Source organism: Serinus canaria, chromosome 1A, assembly GCF_022539315.1.
Source record: "Serinus canaria isolate serCan28SL12 chromosome 1A, serCan2020, whole genome shotgun sequence".
Classification (NCBI taxonomy): Eukaryota; Metazoa; Chordata; class Aves; order Passeriformes; family Fringillidae; genus Serinus; species Serinus canaria.
In genome coordinates, this window is record NC_066314.1 from 5,594,050 (window position 1) to 5,615,455 (window position 21,406).

Genomic DNA, 21,406 nt, shown 5'->3' on the forward strand with positions numbered 1-21,406 from the left:
CTCTATACTTCACATTTTATTCTGTGTATTGAATGTTCTCAGTGGCCCATGTGAACACTGTTTGACTTTTGAAATCAGATGAGTTGCACCATGAGCACATTTGCTGTTGAAATGGCAGGATATGTGCCCACAGCCATTGTGCATGTGTGAGTTAGGCTAAATTTTGGTGATGGTGGCTGACAGATATTTTGTTACTATGCAGACTTGAAATCTTTTCCTGCACTGTATTAAAAAGTGCCTTGCATGTTACTTTTTAGCAGGTGCACTGTACACTATAAGAAGTTTCAGACAACAAAAAATGGCAAAAGCCAGATGTCACTAAATATAAGTACAATGGGGAAGAAGAGTGAATGATAACTTAAAATTTAGTTTTTAACTTGAAGTTTCTGACTGTAGGGCATTTAAACCTTAAGAATCTTAAATCTATAATTTTAAATGTGTTGTAAGTAGCATTATAGAGTATATTCCAGATGTGAGCTGATTTTTAGAAAAGGTAATTCTTACTCAACAAATCTGATGGAGTTTTTCAAGAAGTTTCTGTGAAAGCAGACAGGTGTGAAATATAATCAAGCTGATTTCCCAGGGGCATTTCACAGTGTGTCACACAGGAGACTAATCCATGCAGTTGCTGGTGAAGCAGAGAAGAACCCATTTCCAAATGGGGAAAGGAGCTGGGTAGATGATGGAGGGCAGATTAGAATGGGGAAAGGTTACAGGCCAGGGGAAGAGAGGGGATGATGATTGGAGAGCAACAGGGACTGTTATTGGAGATCAATACTTTTTCACTCTCTATGTAAATGGCTTTGACAGAATGAACCACCAACTTGTTATCCAACTTTTTGGATCATGCAGAAGGGACTAGATGGGGGAGAAGCCACCTGATAATCTGGAGAAAACAATCAAACACAAAGAGATTCTGCTGGGTAAAATGAACCGTGAGCAAGAAGAGTAAATTTTATTTTGAGTGAACACATGTGTTGAATGAGTGCATTTTTCAAAGATTTGAGAGCAGGAGAGGCTTTGAAGAGTGCACATATAAAAGGACTGAGATGATGTTTTGTGTCTGTGTGGTCAAAAAGGCACAGAAAATGCGAGCTGTATAAATGGAAGCATTGAATAGAGCCTTCAAGGAAATACTGCACCACTTAAAGAAGGATTTTTTTAATCATGTTTAAACTACAGTTACCAATATTTAGTACAATTCTATAGAAAAGGGCAGAGGTCCAGAGAAGAGCAGCATGATTTTGTATGAAGTCAGGAAGGGTTGAGCTATGGTGAAAGGTCTACAAAGGTTAACTTGTAAAGGGCTTCAAACATTGACTTACAAGAAAGCTAAAAGGGGGAAAGCTGAGGAAGAATACAGGACTGTACCTTGGTTTGGAAAGAAAAAGTTGTAAGGGGATACAATTGAAGTTTCTGCAGTATGTTGAAGTGCATACCAAAGGCAGGAATAGATAAGCTCTTTCAATTAATATTAAACCCAGGGACTGCACAGCATAGACTTAAGACTGAGGAACAGCAGGCCAACAGAAAAAAATTTGACTTCTCAAGTCAAACTTTCTTCCTTCACTTGCAGAGCAGAGAATGATTTCCAGAAGAAGCAGTGAGAAGAGTTCCAAAAGAAACTTTCCTTTTGCTTGGTTCCATTTGGTGTTTAGAAAGAATGCATCTGGAACAGGATGTGACACCACTGCTCCCCATGTGCAAGTGCAGTTTCAGCCCATAAACAGGACAAGGTGCCAAGCTGTCAGTGGCTTAGCCATGCCCAGCACCAAGAGGGGCTGAGATTGGTGTCCCGTGATATTTTTTCATTGCTTTGAAGACAGGGAGCAGATCAAGGTAACATCCCATTGCATACTTGACTGCAACCCTGTTGCCCACTTAAATCAGTCTCACTGAATACTCCCTTCATTGACAATGGCAAGAAAGTCAGACCCTGTGACAGCAAAAATTATCACAACAAACCCACCCAGTCAGAGCAGAAGTAATGGAAGATATTTGTGAAGAGATTGTAACAGGAGCAGGGGGCTGTGGTTGCAGAATGGGAAGACTGGAGCATGGTGGGGGGAGTTGGGTAGGGCATTTTTCAGTTGTGTTATTTAATTATAGAGGTAGCTCAGAGACTTTCTTTAGCCTTGTTTCTAAACTTCCTGTACACAGTGTGTGAATGACTGGAGCCAGAACGAAGCTATTTTTACTTTTAGGCATCTTTTCCCTCCCTATTTTTATGGTATTCATCACAGTGGGAGCTTGGTCCAGAAATGAGGACTCTAGGTATTGCTGTAAGAAGTTAATAAAAATAACACATCTCTGAGGGATTAAAGTAGATCACTTTGGGGCTCATTGGCTGCAGCTTTGTAGCAGCTTAACTATGATTTACAACTGCATATGAATTTTAAAAAGTAAGCTAAGACTGTATAAGCACATTATTAATTACATCTATGATGAAAAAAAAAGCATAAAATTTAACTACATGAATCTTTTTAGTTAAATTGATAGAAAACCCATGTATAGACCAGCCATGAGAGGAGCAGGAGTTCATATTCCAGTTGTGGTTCTTTCTAATGTTCATGTCTGATAAACACTTAGGGGGAAGGCAAGTTCAGTAAAGGAGGGTTTGAAAAGGAATTTTTGAGCTTCAGTTCAGGTATGCTATAGTGTTGACAACTTCAGCACATTCTCTAGCATTTACTTATAGAATATTTTAGAACAACTTTAAAAAAGAGTCCCAAATGTTCATAAAATATTAATGTGTAATCTGTTGTTTGTAATGACATCACTTCATTGGAAAAAAAAAAAAAAAAAAAAAAAAAACCACCACGTAGGCAGGCAGTTAAAACAGCCTGAACTTTCAGTAAAATTGAAAAAAAAAACAAATTGCTTTGTTGGATGTGAATAGTATGCCAAACCTCAGTTTGTCAAATATATAATCTCCAAGGAAAAAAAACTGTAATGCATAGAAAAATCTAAGTCAAGTCATGCACACACTTGCACGCAGGAATTAATCAATAGATATAATACTCAGACATAAAACACCGACATGTTTTAAGTATTTTCAAGATTGCTGCCTACATTTAAAATATATCCATCTATAAAAGTGCCAGATAGTATTTATGGTATCCAGTGTCTTTAGTTGCATATTAAAGCTCACATCAATGAGATTCGACCATTTTATGACCTTGTGGCACTGAAATTCTTTCCTCCTCCAATTTTCTATTATGGGAATAAACACACAATTTATCTACTCGTCACATAAAAAATTATGTGAGTTTTTGTTAAAAGAAAAAGGCTTCAAAACAAACCACACAACCCTTCTCTTCTTATGTAGTGTTTCTTATTCTATTCAGTTCTAATATCAAGATCATTTGCTCCTAACACATGAGGAGATTTTGCAAAGGACGTGGGGACTGCTCTGAAATCTTCACACACTTTGGCAAGGATCTCAAGGGAAGAAAACTTTGACAACTGAGCAGTGTCAAAAATGAAGTGTAATTGGGAAGCAGCCTGAAGAGCACAGATTTTGAGTGTACTGCAGCTTCCAAATCTCTCATTTCCACTGCAAAACCAGCAGTTTATTGCTTTTATCTTCTGCTCTCCTTTCACCCCACTAAAATCAGGCACAGGTGCCTGTGCACATATATGCACAAATAAATAATAGCCTAAAATTAAAACCCACACTGCAGGAAGATTTCCTCATTAAAAGATAGAAGGAGAGACTCCAAGGCACTAAGAATTTCTGTCACTGCTGAGATGATGTGAGAGACATAAATATTACAATGAAGGGTCAAAATAAAAAGCTAAAGACCACATAAAACATTTTAGCATAAATATGTCATCAATTTTGGTAGTTCTTAACATGATATTTAAACCCCAGGAGGGCCTTGAAAGGATGTCTGCTATTCTTTATAATTTTGAAATGCATTAAAAGCAGATATGTATAGCATGTATAGCAGTGTAAATTAATTACTATTTCATTACTTCCATCTTCCCTGCACCAAACCATGTCAGCTTGTATTTCTTTGTGGGATCAGGGTAGCAAGAGGGCAGATTTGGGCTTGTTCTGGGTCTGGTAGGACCCCAAACATCCTCAGTGTCAGACTTCAGTGATACAGATGCTGTAAAAGGATGTGCTGTGCCAGTTACAGTATTGCTCTTTTTTTAAGACATTGGTTTCATAGTGCACTGTAACCATCAGCATATTTCAAAAGAATAGCAAATAATTCCCCAAGGATAAAGTCTGGTAGTGGCTTCTAAGCCTGGTTTGAGCTTAACTCAAGCCAGTGAGCTGTGGGTGGAAGGCTGTGTACGCCATATAAATCTTCTGGTCCATCTGTCTTGGGAAAGAATGCATTTTCAGGAATCTCTGTCTTTCTAATTGCTTATAAAAACACTCTGAGACAAGCCAGTGAATAAATTAAATTTGAATGTTTCCAGTGGATCTTTTCAGTTTCTCACTGAACCTAATTACTGTCTAATCTATGCCCATGAGTATGCAGTTTTAAGTGGGACGTTAGACTTTCACTCTGCAGATTAAACTCTGTGGTGCATAAATTCATTATTATTTGTGTAAGAGAAAACTTCAGTGTCTACTACCTTGTGGTTTTAATTTAAAATAACTACTGCATCCAATTCAGGCATTCTTTTAGAGGACTAAGAAGAGCTGTAAAGAGGTGGAAGATGTTTTCTAATAAACCGTGTCTCTTATTCACCCAACAGAATTGGGAAAATTTATGTTTCAAACAGTAATTAAACTCTCCTCGTAGCTCAAGATGTCATGCCTTCAACTGCAATTTTAGGGAGCTGTACCACAATAGGGAGTAGATTAATACAATGTACTGCAGGAAACTTTTTGCTGCAAGGATGAGTGTGGCACCGTAAGGAGCAGGGCTGCTGCTTCAGCCAGACATCTCCAAGTGTTTTGCAAAGGGAGAAAAATAGCATCACTCCATTTTTACCAGCTGGAGGAATTGAGATACAGAGGCCTGGGGGGACTTTTCCTAAATTTTTTTAGTCCCTTTGAGTAGGCAGAGAATAATGTCCTCTCTGTGCTGGTGTCGTTTGCCTAAATCAAATCTGCTCCCTTCATTTTCAGTGCATGAATCCCTGAGCTGGTTAAGACAAAAATTTTGTTATGTTAACACTGCCCAGGTGAGATCTGCATTAGTTTATTCACATATTAATCGGATCTGATGAGAACTGCAGTTACAAAACAAGTGTGGATCAGACCCAAAGGCACCAGCTCTCACTCTTCCTATGCTCCCCCTAATTAATACAATGAGTCTTAAACAACAATCTTCCTTTATTATTTGCAGATCATGGGATATAAAAATCATTGTAGATTTAAAATGGACTATATTAACCCAACTAATTCCACCAGGACTTGAGTTTCTATAGTGAAAAGTGTTGTGTTGTCTCTGGCTCAATTAGATTTTTCTCAGTGTCAATTTTAATTCACTTCACCAGAGCGTGGGGGAACTCTCAGTGGAAGGGAAAATGTTGCTTCTGAATGAGAGCCTCCTGTAGCCCACATTTTATTTAAGAGTTTTAAAATGCTTCGCAGTCCCACGTTCTCCCTTGAACGTCTGCTATTGTGTGCCATAAGAGCTGAACAAAACTGCTTGGTGTTTCTTAATGTGACAGGCATCTGAGTCTGAGCAGGAGGATGGAAGTGGGGAAAGCAGTGTCCTTGGTCCCTCCTTTTATTTAATACTAAAAAGAAAAAAAAAAGTCTTGATGAGCCTTGGTGGCTAAATAAACTTTATTTCAAATCTTTCCCACCCTTCCAAACACCTGCCCATGCATAAAGAGAAGTCAAAACTAGGCAGCAGGGTTTCCTTTTGCAGTGCTGAGCTCAGGACAGAGGTTGAGTGGCCTCAGAAGTTGGTTTTTTCCCCTTTAGATTTGATATTTCTCTCCACCCATGGCTGCCTGCACTTCAGTGTGCATTGCTTGCTTATTCTCTGCTTGGTGCAGAGTGACCCAAAATTGCTGTCTCTTCTCTATTTCAAGGGGTACAATTGAGTAGATCTTTAACTTGAGGATTCTTCTTATTTTGAGAAAGAGAAGACAAGAACTTATGACAGAACTTTCAAGGAAGGTTTACCCAAGACAAGGGCCTGAAATGTCCACTGTGGATAGGTAGGGCATTCCAAAATACTCTTTTCCATCATGTTCAACAGTTTTCTCTTCCTGTCTCAACACTTTTCTTCCCATATTTCATTAAAATCTCAAGACTTTTAATTTATGGGTAGTTGTGCACACACACTGAAGTTTTGCTTTGTGTTTGGGTGGCTTTTGATTTGTTTATAGGATTTTTTTGCTGACACCTCCCTTTTTACCAGTTTTGCAAGTGATTGAGACTGCTTTCCAGTATATCACTGGGCTACCCTTAGCAAAACAGCTGGGACTGTCACCAAAACCAGTCTACTGATCCATGGGTGTGAACCTCTTTTCTGATTCAGACAGAAAATTATGCCAAATTGTGGTGCTCAAGTGCCCCATAGTTATTAATGCCAGCTTGTGTGTGAAAGGTAAACATGAAATTGTCTCCATGTCTCCCTGCAAAAAAAAAAAGCTTCATGTTTTTCAGAAGAACTGTACAAAGCACTCTATGAAAATTCAGGTTTTCAAATGTATCATCTCTCAGCATTTTCATTTCCAACAGTTTTAGCTTTCCTTCCCAGTTAGCATGTGATGCCTTTCTGTACTTTGTTACTTGCTAGTTCTCACTTGGGCATGTATTGAGTTAAAAGGTTCTGTGTGGAAGTAGGGAATTATTACTATTACTATGACTATTATTATTATTATTATCATCATCATCATCATTTAGATGCTGCAGTTTAAGTAGTTAAAAAAAATCTCAAAACTAAAGGTCAGTGTAGCTCGTAGGTTTACACATGCACAGTACAAGTAACCTTCAGAAATTTCCTCATGACAAGATAAGTGCAGCAATTATATTTAAATGAGTGCCAGAGAAAATTTCACTGTAAACTGCATTAGCTGGAGAGTGTGTGCTGTAAGAGGATTTAATTGAATTAATGTTACTTACTATCAAAAGCTCCATCTAGTGTATTGCCAGGTCTTCTTATTACTAAGAATAATATTTGGCTCATAAAGACCCCTGCTCAACTAAGCACACAGTCCTGATGACTTCAGCAAGTGATTAAAATGAAAGCATTTCCTTCACTGCTTTGCTGAACAGGAGCAGGCTGGAAGCTGGGAACAGGCACTGGTGTGTGTAAAGAGCATGGAATCAGTGAGCCCTTTAACAAGGCTTTTTATGGAGAATCCTCTTACCAGAGCCTTTCTAAGTGTCTAAAGGAGATGTGATTTTTTTTTTTTTTTTTAAGTGTTCTTCCCAGCTTGGGTGTACCTGGTTTGGGTCATGGTAGCACCAGTGATGGAACCAAGCATTGTCTGGGTATTCAAGAGGGACTGGGGGTGATCCACGCTGGGGTTTGGAAGCCCTCCACAAATAACAGCAGTGATGGCAGAGGGATTTCCTTGAATAATCCTGGTGGTATTTTTAATGCTGTTATTAATGCAGGGCTCTCACTCTCCCATTATACAGATGTGCCACAATGAGATCCAGAGAGGTATTTTGTGTGACTTCCTACATAAAGGCAGAAATGCAAATGAGCTGCATTTACATATTCACATGATATAAACAGAAAACTCAGAGGCGTGGAGACGCAGGGACATAGCCAGAGACATGCTTCAAACCAGGGATAAAGAGAGCCATAGTTTTCCGACACTTATGTTTTAACCATTAAGGAGAAAATGTGATATATTGGATGTTTTTGTAGAAAATTTTTGAATGTCAAAATTCCCATTGAAGCCTGCGTCTCCTTTATGTTTGATATTATTTTATTTTCCTTTCACGTGCATTCTCTAAAAAACAAAAAAAACCCCATGAAATCTAAAAAAGAAAAAAAACCAACCTTTTATTTTCCATTCATTCAGCAACAAAAGCAACAAAGAAAGAAGGTTTGAACCAACCTTTTATGAAAATTGGGAAACAGCAGAATAGTTTCTACAACAACTTTCTTTATTGTTGGCTGAATCAAATGACAAAAGTTTTTATTCACCTACGCATCTTATATTTTAACAAGGCACATGTCACTCCTGAACTTCACCCACCCGTATTTCTGCATGCGGGTGGCATTCTGGTACAGTCAGTGAGGCACATGCCATCCAAAGGAGTTACAATCTCCTCTTTGTTTTTGTGGTGTTGTTTTGGGGGAGAAAAAGAAGGAGTAATTGCCCGTGTTAACTGATGTTCATTACGTGGAATTGTTCAGCTCTCTTAAAAAATCATTGATCTGCTTTTCCCCCGTGAAAGTATTCAAGGTCTCAGTTCACAAAAGAGAAATCAGCATGTAAAGCAGCAGTCTGGCAATCTGTGCTGCAAGGAGCAGAGTGTCACGTTCTGTGCAGAAATGTCAGCAGAGTTGGCTGTCTTAAAAAAAAAAAAAATTAGTAAGGATGAGAAACATTATTACTGTTGCAGTCAGATGCGATTTTGGGGAACAATCTGTTTAAGAGTAGGCATTTTTTTCTCATACATTTGTATGTTCATGATTGAACATTTGTTAGGTAACATCTGGCACGAGCTGTTCCTCTTTCTCCCTAAGTTTCATGGCTTTGTTTTGTATTTGAGAAGGATATTACAAAAGGTAATTTGGTGTCTCATTCCCATTGGTGTGGTCATGGTTTTAACTTTTGAATTACTCCCTTGAAATAGGAGGAAGGGGGGAAAACCACCATTTGGGTATTTTTAATAGGGAATAGGCAGTATTTAGATTTCATGGCGAGTGCCCGTGGTACGTTGTGTGCATGCAGCAAGTCAAAAGTGCAGCTGCAGACCAGGGTCCATGAGCCATAGATAACAAAGGCACCCAAAATCTGGGGCTCCAGCCTGGTCCACATGCTCTTATTACCATTTACTGTTTGTATTGCAGATGCACGTAACAGATTGTACAATATGCTGTACAAACAGATTGGTAGAATGATCTTTGTCCCGAAACACTGGCAGCAGAGCTGAGCAAGAAGGATTGACAGTGTGCCTGCACTGAGGGCTGCACAGCCCAGATGCCACAGTTTTGGACCCATGTCCTCAACAAAAGGGCTTTGTGCATCTTTGGTGAAGCAAAGGTCTGTTCTTGCTGATCTTACTGTAAAGGGCTGAAATTTTAAATAAGAATTAAAAGAAGAAAGCACAAAGATCATTAGAGAGCGAGTAGGAGAAGGAATGTGCCTACTTCTTGCTTTTTTTCTTCTTCTTCTCATCTAACAGCATTTCTTCTACACTTGCCATGTCGAGTGTGTCAAAGGAGCAGACTTTCAAACTTTGGGTCGTTGCTCCCTGTATTGGAACAAAGCCCTGCAAAAAAAAAAAAAAAAAAAAAAAAAAAAAAAGGCTGGGGCATGCAGGGCTGAGGCTTTGGTGACCTGGCTGGGAGGGGCGCTGCTCATGGAAACTCTGACGCTTTGGAAATTATAGGGAGAGTGAGCCTGCAAACTTGGCTGGCTTTCACAGGGCTACCCAAACAGGAAAAATCCTAATACTTAATGTCTTTTTCATCATCCAGGGCATGCAAAGAGATCATCCACTTATGCCCTGCGTGGTTAAGAAAACCAAGAATTGCTCACTTATTTATTGAAGTAGCTAATGTGCATTTCAAAGTGCCTCAGTGTTGGCTTGTGGGGGAAGGAGGAGTGAACATTAAGATTCATTTCAATGAAAATATTTTGTGGGAATAGTTTGTTCAGTGAATCTAGATCATCTGCAGCTGGTAGAATAACGATATAAACCCGTTTATATGCTTTATTAAATCAATAAACCACATGAAAATGGAGGTGGTTTGGGTTGTGCCCACAGCTTTCAGAGGATCTTTGCTTAGGGACAAGAAATTATTTTGCCATTTAGAAACACAGTTGTTTCTTTTTCATGTGAAAATGTTCTCTCACTAAAATTATTAAAGAAAACATTTTTCACCTCTGAAGTATTGCTGATATTTTGGCAGTGACTGTGGCCAGTAGTACAAGGGATGGGAACTGCTGAACACTCAGTATTTAAACAACTGGTGTTGACTTTGTGGTTAAAGAAGTTTTATGACTGGATCAGACATAACACTTGGCCCACGCGGTTTCTGGTCTGAGGTAAGACTGTTCGGGAACATGCCAAGATCCAGGGCTCAGCATCCCTGGCTGCTCATGGTTGAGCCACTATGGCCTTTGTCAAAAGGGATTGGTCTCTAGATCAGGTGAGAGATTTTGAGTTCCAGGATGCAAAGGTCTCATGTTTGGAAACCTAACTTGAATGAAGAAAAACCCTGCCAGTTCATCCAGCCTGTTTTCTGCCAAATCTATGCTTGTTCTGTTTAGTGCATTCCTAAATGTTTTGTCCAATTTTATTTGGAAGTGGACCACGGGACACTCTTTCCAACTCTCTCCTACAACCCAAAGATTAAATGTTTTATTATTGTACTGTAAACACACACAGTCCTAACATTTTTTCTGTGTTTCTCTCCCTCCATTTTATTTATTTTTTCTTGTATAATCTCTCTTCTGTGCTAATATTGATGAACTGGAGGGATGCATTTTCTGTCATGTAAAATAGTACTGGGGATAAACTCTGCCTAGGATTTTGGCTGACCCCTTCATCAGGCTTAGCTCAAAAATTAATTTGTCATTACCCAGGTGCTATGCACTAAGCTTTATTGGCATAGAGGAGCGCCACATCCTGTATGTTCTTTGGAAGGAAAAAAAGTGATCATATAATCACTGAGACAGTAAACAGTCATTTCCAATCTAGTAATATTTTATATGAACTGGCACTGTATGTTGTATATCATCCATCTTGCTAATCCTTGTTCCACATTGCCTCCCACTTGAGGCCAAGAACATTACAGCTGTGCCAGAGAGTGGGTGGAAAAATAGCCTTATTATTAACCTAAGTTGAAAACATAATGGCTTTTTGAATGTCTTCATTCACAGATGCAGTCATACTAAAATATTAATACCCTTAAGTGTAGAGAAACAGAACTTTCATTTAAAATCCATTGTCCATGTGTGTTGCAAAAGGGAAAGCCTTGAACGCGTTGTGAATTCCCTGTGTCTTTTGGTTTTTGTTTTATCCTTTAAATGTCAGTATTCTGTAAGAAAGGAGCCAAAATATTCTTCAGAGTCGGATTTGAGCTATGTTGCTGCCATCACTAACATTGTCTTGTGGTAAAGGAAAGGGTTTCTCCAGTTTTCTCTTTGTCTTGAAAGACTGGTAATAACTGAGTGGATATTGAAACACATTTAATGACTTTTTAGTACCATGATCAAGCAGGGCTGCATTGCCAATGCAGTGTTTGTTTCAGTGTTTGTTTAAATCTCATCCCCAGAGGGATCTGAAATATTCAAGATGCATGTATTTTCTGGGAGGAGCCATCACAAAGAGCAGAGGAGAAAACTGCAACCCTCATCTGATTAATCTTCAGAGCACCACAGGGTCCCTGATTTACCAGCAGAAATAAGGGACCTAGCAGTGAAAACTGAGTAAATCTGCAGCACAACATCACTGAAAAGGCACAGAAAACAGAGATGATGCTCTTCTCTAGTTATGGTCATGGTTTGCCTTTCCCAACTCTGTAATTTATTTCTGTGTATCTCTTCCCAGGTAAAATATGAGTCTTCCACAAACCTATTTAAGAGGTGTAAGAATTGCTCTTGAGGACTATTCAGGGAAAAAAAAACAAATAAATCTTGATTGTACTAATTTATGACTAGCATGAAAAAATATCCCCTCTTTTAAAAAGGAAAATAAAAGGATTAAAACTTCCAGTGTATCAGGCCATGTGTTGTAAATTAGCCTAATTGTTTTAGAATTCAGAAGTGTTTCATCATTTTAAATTGGGCTTGTCTGATATTTAGTTCCACATTTTTTACAACTCTGCAGGACTAATATGTAGCCTGTTGTTGCACATGAAAAGCTTTTTTTATCCTAATTTTTAAGACTGATGGAATGAGAGGAGGTTGACAAGTGATCACTTAGTTATCTCTGTGTCAAAGCTTATGATAGGCTTTATAGTGAAAATGTGCAATAAGCAGTTCCAGAAATAATTTTGCTCTATATTACAGTTTATCTTTCTAGCATACAGAATGCAAGAGTGAGTAATGCTGAAGTCTGATAGATGATTTCAAATGGCTTGGAATTATCTTTAAGTTTTGCCTAGTAAGTCTTAGCAAGAGACAAAATATTGTACAAGATAGGGGCCCCAATATTATCAGGTCTGCCCTCCAAGCACATCCTTGTTTCCCTACATCCCTCTTCATGTGGGAAAAGAAACTTCACATTTTTAGGGCATTATTTGGCGGTTTCTCTGTTGATCCACTGTACTCCATGAATAAATACGAGTCATCTATGAGTAGGGCTTTTTGTGAAAAGACCAAGTGATGCTTGTTTCAGTAAGGACTGGTGGTTGCAAGGCTTGTTTGGCAATCTAACCTGTAACCCAGCATTTCTCAGCTCCCATCCAGGAAAACTTTACATTGCTTGTGCTCAGAAATATTTTACACAATAACAACGTGTTAAATAAATGACGAGGTCACATTGTGACATTAACTAAAGGACCTCTGGTATCAAAATATGATTGCTCAGAGGTTTTATTTTATATATATATAATTTTTTCAGCTTGCAGTTAAGACTGGGGGCTTTTTTCTAAATCTCTCAGAGTTTTTTGGGAGCGAAGCTGCGCGTCCGTGATATTTTGTTGGATGTGTTCCTGTGGCTGCCATGGTGACCTGCAGAGAGCACCATGCAGAATCCTGCTTCTCCAAATGTGATTAGATACATTCAGCAGCCGCATGCTATTGATGCCAAAGAACACTGAATAGTTTCATCTACTTTGCAGACAAGCTTCAGTGTAAGCCCTCCTGCCACTGCCTGCTCAAGGCCACCTTTGACAGCCGCAGGAGCCAACACATCACTGTTTAGGCACTCGTTTTGTTCCTTTTCTCTATTTTTCCTTCTCCCTCTGATTAAGTTGCCAATCATCCAGCTTCTTTCTCTTCTTGTCCTGATAAGTTGCCAATCATGTCATACAGCCTGTACCTCTAGAGCCAAGTATTTCTCTTGTCATAACTTGAAAACAGGCTGCTGGAGATTTATTTTAAATCTTGGTCTGATTAAATGCCACATCTTGATCTTTGGAGAGCCATAGAACCTATAGATCATGGTACTCTTGTTTGGACTTCTCTGAACTGGTATTAACAGACTTACATGTCCTGTGTGTCATCCAACGTAGTCTCAACATTCCCTTCCCTTAATAGATATTAAATTTTCGTGACTAGTTTTTTTCATCAGTTTTCCAGGGCATAGATGGTGATAGTTGCAAGAAACAGTCTGTTGTATGAAGGCTTCTGGGGAGAATAACATATTTATTTTTATGGCATGTGGGGTTTTATGTTTTGGTCTGCTTGTCAAATCATTTATACAAAGATAAGTAGTAGCACTATTTTGTAAGGTCTTCAAGACATAAATAGCAGTGGGAAATTAGACAAAACTGAAAGTGTTCACAGTGCAAAGCTTATTTAAAATACTTCTTGTGAGATTTTGAAATAGTTTTTTTTGGGGGGGAAATTGTGCAAAGTCTGATTCTGGGAAACCTACAGATAGAACAAGATAAAACTTTGGAAGAATTACATGAGGAAGAGTAATGCCGTCCTCTCTGGGAGAAGAGCTTAGCTGAATTTTCCTGCCTCTAACAGTTGTATAATTCTATTAAAACTGCTTTCCTAGATATACAAGATAACACTTTTCCCCAGTATTAATACTTTGCTAGCTCGTTTTCCAGTCAGGAGGAAAAGACTGTGTGGATCATCTTGGCTTTTCTCTCTCATTTTGGAATTACATCTGTTAACCATCTATTCCGTATCTCCCTTCATTGACTTTGCATTAGTTAATCATCAGACAAAAATAAAGAGGAATAATAATTAACTAGGATAGCAATCTCTCCCCAGAAGTGATTTCCTTGCCCTGGTGAGGCTGCCCAGGTAAGACCAAACATGAGCTATAATTCTCTATCAGGACACTTTTCATTTTTACGCTGCTAGTCTGTGCAAAATGAGATTCTGTGCAAGAGGCAAATGAGAGGCAGGTTGGGAAGTGGTTGTGAGATACCTCTCAAATACCTTTGAGCTTGAGCTTTCTGAGCATAGATCCCCCACATATGAAGTGTATTCTTCCTTCTCATTGCTTGTGCTCATTAAGTGCTGCCATTTATTTTTGTGTGCCTGCACAAATATATGGCTTTATTACTAAAGTGGTTTGTTTATCTTTGCTGCTGCTGCATTTATTTCAGCACTCATCTAAACAATTAATTAGGGAAACACTTGAGTGCCGAATACACTTCTTCAGATACCACTCAGTTGGGTTTTTTATTTATTTCCAGGAGCATCAAGCATTAAAAAAAACCCCATCTTTTGCATTTTTCTTTCTAACCATGCCATTTTCCCTCTTTTTTGAAGTTTCCACAGCAGAGTACATTGCTTTGAAAGATCATGGGCCCTGTTGAGAGTTCAAAGCCAAGTAAAGATGATGCTTAAAGTTCAAAGGCTCTGTGGAGCTGCATCTTCATCTGCATAAAATTGTTTCAATTGACTAGAAAGATAGAAAAGTTGCCAGGAATTGCTTCTATTCCATTTTTATTATTCTTATAAAGGAAGCCTAATTGGGGAACAAATGTGTCACTGCTAACAAGTTCAGGCAAAGTGAAGCTCCTTAGATGAAACACTGCTTGAAGGTGCAATGCAGGAAAGATTTGACATGTGCTGTGACCCTGTGAGAGTGAAGCTGTGGATGCCTGGAAATCAATAGGAGATGTGCAAGGGTTCATGATGTTGAAGTCGAGAAAGAGCTGAAAGTGTTTGACTGCGTCTTGGGCAGGGGGAGCAGGGAGTGCAACAGATTCAGACAATGGATTTAGGCACGGGTTTTAAAGATGGGGAAATGTATTTATCAGGGGAAGAAAAAAAATTAAAATAGTTGAAAATTATCTCCATTAAAATAGTGTGTATGTTGTAGCCAGTCTTGGCCACTTGGCCAAAAGCAGCAAAATATGGGGCAGGGGAGGTGTTGGAGGAAGCAGTTATTTGTTGCTTCAAGTTCAGGGCACTTAGAGGCAATATTTATCCTAGAATTTCTTCCCATGCTACTCAGGCATCCCTTAAGCCATCTCAAATGTCTTGTATTGATTTCTTCCCTTTCCTATAAGGTATCTTTCAGGGGAAGTGTGACAGACTGCAGTGAGTCAGATGGGCACAGCGCTGGCACGTAGTGCTCTGCTGTTACTCATTGTCACTACGATGGCTGTGTCTTTTTACCTCAGTTTTTATTTTTTTCATGGTTCCTTCATAGTACTCCTTTGAGCTCAGAACATTTTATTCTTTCCATTTAACAAGGAAAAGCTAGAGCACAGGGAGATGAAAGGCCAGATTGTTCAAAAGCATTTAGGTATCGAAAGATTCAGTTGGCCATTGAATGTTATTTTCAGAAGAACTTAAACACCCTATTCCTAGAAATTAGTTATCCAAGGTCAGATTTTAGATTCTCCTGCAAAAATGGTATCCAACTCTTCCAAATCCAGCTAAATGTTGAAAACACTCCATGCACAACATTCTTGCCAGGTTTCTGGGTAGGGTTGAGGTTTGTTGTTGGTTTTGTTGTTTTGTAAGTGAGTGAAGTGTCAGCAATAGCAATCTTTCCACTATGTATCTTCTTTTATAGCTCCCTCTCCCTGAGCCTTTTTCTTTTCTTTCTTTTTGTACTGCTAGTTCTGACTTTTCCTATGCTGTCCTTCGAAGACAAAAGCTGACAGTGGGGCTTAAAAAAAACCTCATGTCAGATACAACAGGACTGGATAAACTGCATCTTTTAAAAAATGCATTGCGTTCTCATTAATTCATAAATGTATTGATCTATTTCTAAAAACAAGGTATGACACAAGATATTTTTATTGGCAATACCTGCCATGTTGGGATGTTCATAGAATCACCACAGAAACATAAAGTGGTTTGGGTTGGAAGGGGCCTTAAAGATCATCGCATTCCAGCCACCCTGTTGTGGTCAGGGAAAACTTCCACTAGACCAGGTTGCTCAGAACTCCATCCAGCCTGGCCTTGAACGCTTCCAGGGATCCACAGTTTCTCTGAGCAAGCTGTTCCTCCATCTCACTGCCCACACAGTAAAGAATTTCTTCCTTATACCCTGCTGAAACCTGCCCTCTTTCAGTATGAAGCCATTCTCCCTTGTCCTATCACTACACGCCCTTGTCAAAGTGCTTCTCCAGCCATATCTTGGTCCTCTTTGGCTACTAGAAGGTGCTACAAGATTTTTGATTCTATTTCTCTAAAAAAAAGAAATAAAACACATAATTCCTTTGTTCTTGCTATGAAAAGACTCATCTAGTATGTGAATTTGCTAGTGAGTGCGAGCTGGTTCCCAACTGATGGGTACAACAGTAAAACAGTAATTTAACTGATGTTGTCTGCTAGAGTTAAATAAGCTTGCAGTATATTTCTGGGGAAGTTAAGCTGTGTTAGGAGGGATGTTGTCAGAAGCCTCCTAAATTCCTTCATTGCCATTTCACAGAATCACAAGCTGCCTGAGGTCAGAAAGAACTTCTGGGATTCATTTTATCCAACCCCAGCTCAAAGCAGGGTCATCTACAGGAGGTTTCTCAGGGCTGTGTCCAGGCAGGATTTTACTGTCTCCAGGGATGGAGAGTCCACAACTTGTTTGGGGAAACCATGCCAGTGTTTGATCACCTTTAGAATAAAAATGTCGTTCCTTATTTTTAAATGGAATTTCCTGAATTTTAATTGGTGGCCATGGCCTCTTGTCCTGTCATTGGACCACTTATAAGGCTTCTATCTTCCTCCAATGTTTTCTTCTCCAGGCTGAGCAGTCCCAGCTCTCTCAGTTGCTTTTGCTCCAGACCCTTCCTCATCTTCATGGTCCTTCACAAGCCAGCCTCCAGTATGTCCACATCTTTTTACTGGGGAAAAAAGATGTCTCAGCAGGGCTGAGCAGAGGGCAAGGATCACCTCCACTGACCTGCTGTGCCAGGATGCCTTTGGCATTTTACCAGTGAAGATAATTTCCAGCACAGAACATAGGTTTTTCACAGGGAAAGTTTATTAAGTGCAAATAAGTCTCAGAGATTTGATTTTTTTGAAGGGATATTTTTATGGTAAAGCTCTTCATTTCTGAGTATTTTTTCCCTACAGAGTTGCCTCCTAGTTGAACTAGGACTCAAGTGGCTTCTCAGGAGTCACAGTGCAATTAGAGATTTCATCAGAGCAGTGATCTGGAAGTCTTATCAGGAAAAGCCAGTTTTCAGTGATCTTTCTCAAGCATTCAAGTGAAAGAAAAAAATAGAAGGAAATCCAGGACTATAAGACATGTGTGCTGGGAAGTTTGATTTGCTACTAGTGAGTGCCAGGGTGGGAAACAATGGGGCTTTTGAAATTACATCAGGGAAAGATGTGTCCGTGCCTATGTTAATTTATGTAAGCATGATCTTTGTAGAGTCTTTTTGAACTGAGATAGAGTGTCACAGCAGTTTTCTGCTGCAATAATGGATTAAATCTTAATTTTGTGTTTCCATATTTTTATGCATCTGTTCTCTGAACCCTCTCTCTCTACTGCATCCAAAGATGTATTTAGCAGATGGTCAGACTTAGGGGTTAACTTGTACAAAGGACAAGTTAGTTCATTTTAAAATCAGTAAACTCAAGTCAGTAATTGTTACCTGGCCAAAGAAAAGGAAAAAATAACCATCTGCTATGAGGAAAAGAATAAGTATTTATTTGAGGGAAGAAAAAAGCGAATTAAAGATTAAGGAGCGTTAGTGCAAGAATAAGAAGGAAAAGAAGAAAGAAAAGGTGAAGGGGAAATTACAAGAAGGCAGTAAAAGAAATACATAATTATTTGTATTTTCATTTCCTTTTGATGTTTCCCCAACTTCAAGATTTCTTTCTTGATACAATACATACACATAGTGACAAGCCTTGTTTAAAAATATTTCAAGTTTTTTAAAAAAATCTTGTATTTTGTGAATATTCTTTCCTATATTTTACAAGTGGGAAGTGCAGTAACTTCCCATGGGACAACCCCTCACAGAGCTAGAGGCTGGAATGCCATTTCCCACTGCTGTCCTACTTACTTGAGAGTTTCTTGTCCAAAAGCTCTGACAAGCAGTTTTTATTGTAACTCATATGGACTGATGTGTAAGATCCCAATTACTCTCCACCCCTGAGATCTAGGAATGTGAACAGACCACACATGGACTCGACAGGAGGCACTGAGCTGCTGCTTTGATTTTCTCCCTGGTGTTGGTTGCCTGACTGCCATCCATCTCCATGGCTTTCCCTAGGGATTTGTACTGGGTGGGTGCTTGGATGGGCTGGCAAAGGAGGAACATTCCAGGCCAGGCCACCTGCAGATCAGGATGTTAATGCAGTGCTGATGGCTGATGGTTCAGGGCCACTGACTGCTCAGCTCTGTCTTCACAGCACTTCCTTAGTTTGTGTTGCAATGTCTCTCATCCACTGCTCAGCCCAGACCAGTGAAGCTCAGCTTCCAGCCCAGCATGCAGGGATGGTTTCTTTAGAGACAGGTTAGTTTGTAATGACATAAAATTGCCTTGATGCTATAAACCTGACTTGTGTGTATTTATTTACCCTGTCACCTTGTACAGAATCTAATTCTGCATCTGCTTTTTTTTTACTCCTTTATCACCATCTAGTGAGATATCATATGAGTGTTGCCAAGCTGCAGGTGTGGAAGTTGGCCCCTTCCTTCAGAAGTAAAACAGAGAGTTCCAGCATGCTGGCCATCCACTTCCCAGTCATTAGACAGGCAGCAGGAGAGTTCAGGAGTTTGCAAAAGCTGTCATTGTCATGTATGAAAAATTGTACATTGAAGTTCTTCAGATACTTGTGCAGCTATTAGCCATTTAAACCTGTTTAATATAAGTGGCTTATTTCAGAGAGCAAGAAAAGTAGATTCTGGCAATTTTGCCCTTGATATCTTTTCTATCTGTGTCACACTTTAGTCAAAATTTACATAATAATGGTTAGGGAAGTGTTGTGGGACATGAACCAGTGCATATTAGTTCTTAGTTGCTTTCCCAAAAGGCTTGAAAATGCAGCAAATTTAATCTAGGTCGAAAAAGGAAAAAAAGGAAAAAAAAGAAAAAAAAAAACCCAAGGAAAAAACCCAAAAAACAAAACACTTCCATTTTGTAGGCAGAGGACATTTATAGAGAGCATTTGTATTCACAAGGGTGCGGGAATGACAGAGTGCGACTCCTCCAAAAGAGCTCCCCGGTGCAGCTGAAGGCTGACAGCAAACCAGGACTTGTGGCCAATTAACAGAAAGGCCGTCATAACTTGCAAGGCATAGAGAGAAAAAATTGAGCTCCCTGGGATCATTTTTCAGTGGCCATTTACGGGGCTGTTCCCAGCCTGGAGCATTTGTGGTTTAATGCGAGCGGTGCCATGTGGGGCGCTCTGGGGCTGGGGCACTGCCACCCCGAATGCTGAAACCAGGAGGAAAACTAGAGCACAGGGTGGAATTTGGCACGTCCCAGCTGTGAATCCTTCTCACATGTGAGCCCTTGCCTACATTCAGCTAATGTATTAATATTAGAAGTGGCATTGCTATAATATGTGCTGTCATTAGAGTGGCAATGCGATTTCCTGGCTGGTGACAGGACTGGTAATACGGTTTCCATCAGGGTGCCAATTATATCAAACTATTAGCAAACCTGAGCTAATTGGGAGGTGGCATCATTAAAGGTTGGTTTCTGCTGTATTCGGCAGTTCTAGCAGGGATGGCTTCAGGAATGAATCCTTTCCATCTTACTTTCCCATGACTCCATAGGCAATAGAGCATGAGGCTGGTGCAGTTAGAAATCAAATCACATCCCCGCCTTAGCCACCTTCTTTTGATAAGAAGGATTTTTATTTCTAGGTGTCTTTGTCAGGAATGGCTGGATTTGCTATTTAGACAGTTCGTGGTTTTCTCTGGTTTTGTATGGTACCACCCAATCAAAATCTCTAAGACTTGAAACACCTCTCCTAATACTAGACCAGCATCTCTAGTGCAGGTTAGCTAATTGCACTAACATCTGTAGCACAGAAGAAATGCCAGGCAAGGCTCCCACTGCACTGCACTGCATAAAAAGTAAGCAAAGTGAAAAGTCTCCTTACCCAACCGCACACCTGAATGCTTTGTAGCAATAGGTCTTCTCAGTGGCTCTGTTGGAAAAGAGATTATAATGTCTTCATTGGCTTTTGGAAAATGACATTACAGGTCATGGTGTGTTTGGTTGGAAATCATGCTGTTCAGGCAGCTTTTTGTGACGTACAGAGCACTTATTCCAGAGTTCAGGTGGATGGCTGGAGTGCAAGAGACCTTGTAAAGGCTGCCCTGCATTAGTGTAGTGTTTAAATTTTGGTGGTGAATGAGTGAATGTGGAAATCAGGAGAGAAACAAACTCCACTTTTTTGGAGTGGGGAAAAAAAATGAGAAAAAGAAATCCTCCTGAACTTAAACTAGCTTGAACTGTGCTGGATTGACAAGAAGCTACTGTCCCCATTGAGATTCCAGGCTTGTATGAAGCCAGCACCTGTTCTGCTTGCAAATGCACACACAAAAGTGAGCTTCATTCACAGAAAGAAAGAAACATAGCAGGACTTCACTCATTTAGCCTTCCAGGGCCTTCAGTCCCTTGATCTGTCAGCCCCTTAGAATTCAAACGCAGCCTTTAAAGGAATTTTCAATTCACAACATGATGACTTTGTTGATGTCCTGAATGTGAATGTGTTTTGAATTGAATTTGTCTGCCAGTATTCCATTACTCACTAAAAGAATACAGAGTTCAATCATCAGATAATCATTATAGCTGTTTTGAAGTGTTTATTTTATTAGTCTAGAAGGTAAAGCAAATTTCATACTTTTAAGTTGTTGCAGGCTTTGCAGGCACCCTGATAAGCTCTTGTATTTCTATACCCCATGGTTAGGGTTCAGGTACTGGCAGCAGGTGATAATATGCACAACACAGGAGAGATCCAAACTGACAAATTTTGACAGTTGAAAACTAAAGAAACTAATATATCAGACCAATAAATATGGGTTGGGCTTTTTTTTTTTTTTCTCCTCTATCTTTTCTCTTTCAATTCCCAAAAGTTGAATTTTCAGGCCTGGGAGATTGCAGAATATTTTTCTTCAAGCAAATCAAAACCTCAGAGCATCTTTATGGAGCGTGTTTTAATTCCTGTCCACATCCAAAGGGTTATTTTCTCCTATAGATGCACATGTGTAATTCCTGGTAACTTTAACACAAGAATT

General features: G+C 39.5%; 1 protein-coding gene across 7 annotated transcripts in view; it reads left to right on the plus strand.

Annotated features, from left to right (window-relative positions):
- CELF2 (CUGBP Elav-like family member 2) overlaps positions 1 to 21,406 on the plus strand; it is a 376,846-nt gene that overhangs the window by 250,705 nt on the left and 104,735 nt on the right. The window contains exon 1 of one of the 7 annotated variants that reach the window (XM_050984917.1): positions 14,016 to 14,043. The exons of the other annotated variants lie outside the window; for them this stretch is intronic. The gene's annotated coding sequence lies outside the window, so the exon portion shown is untranslated. Of the gene's footprint in view, positions 1 to 14,015; positions 14,044 to 21,406 lie in introns of those variants that run through there. 7 annotated transcript variants of the gene reach the window in all.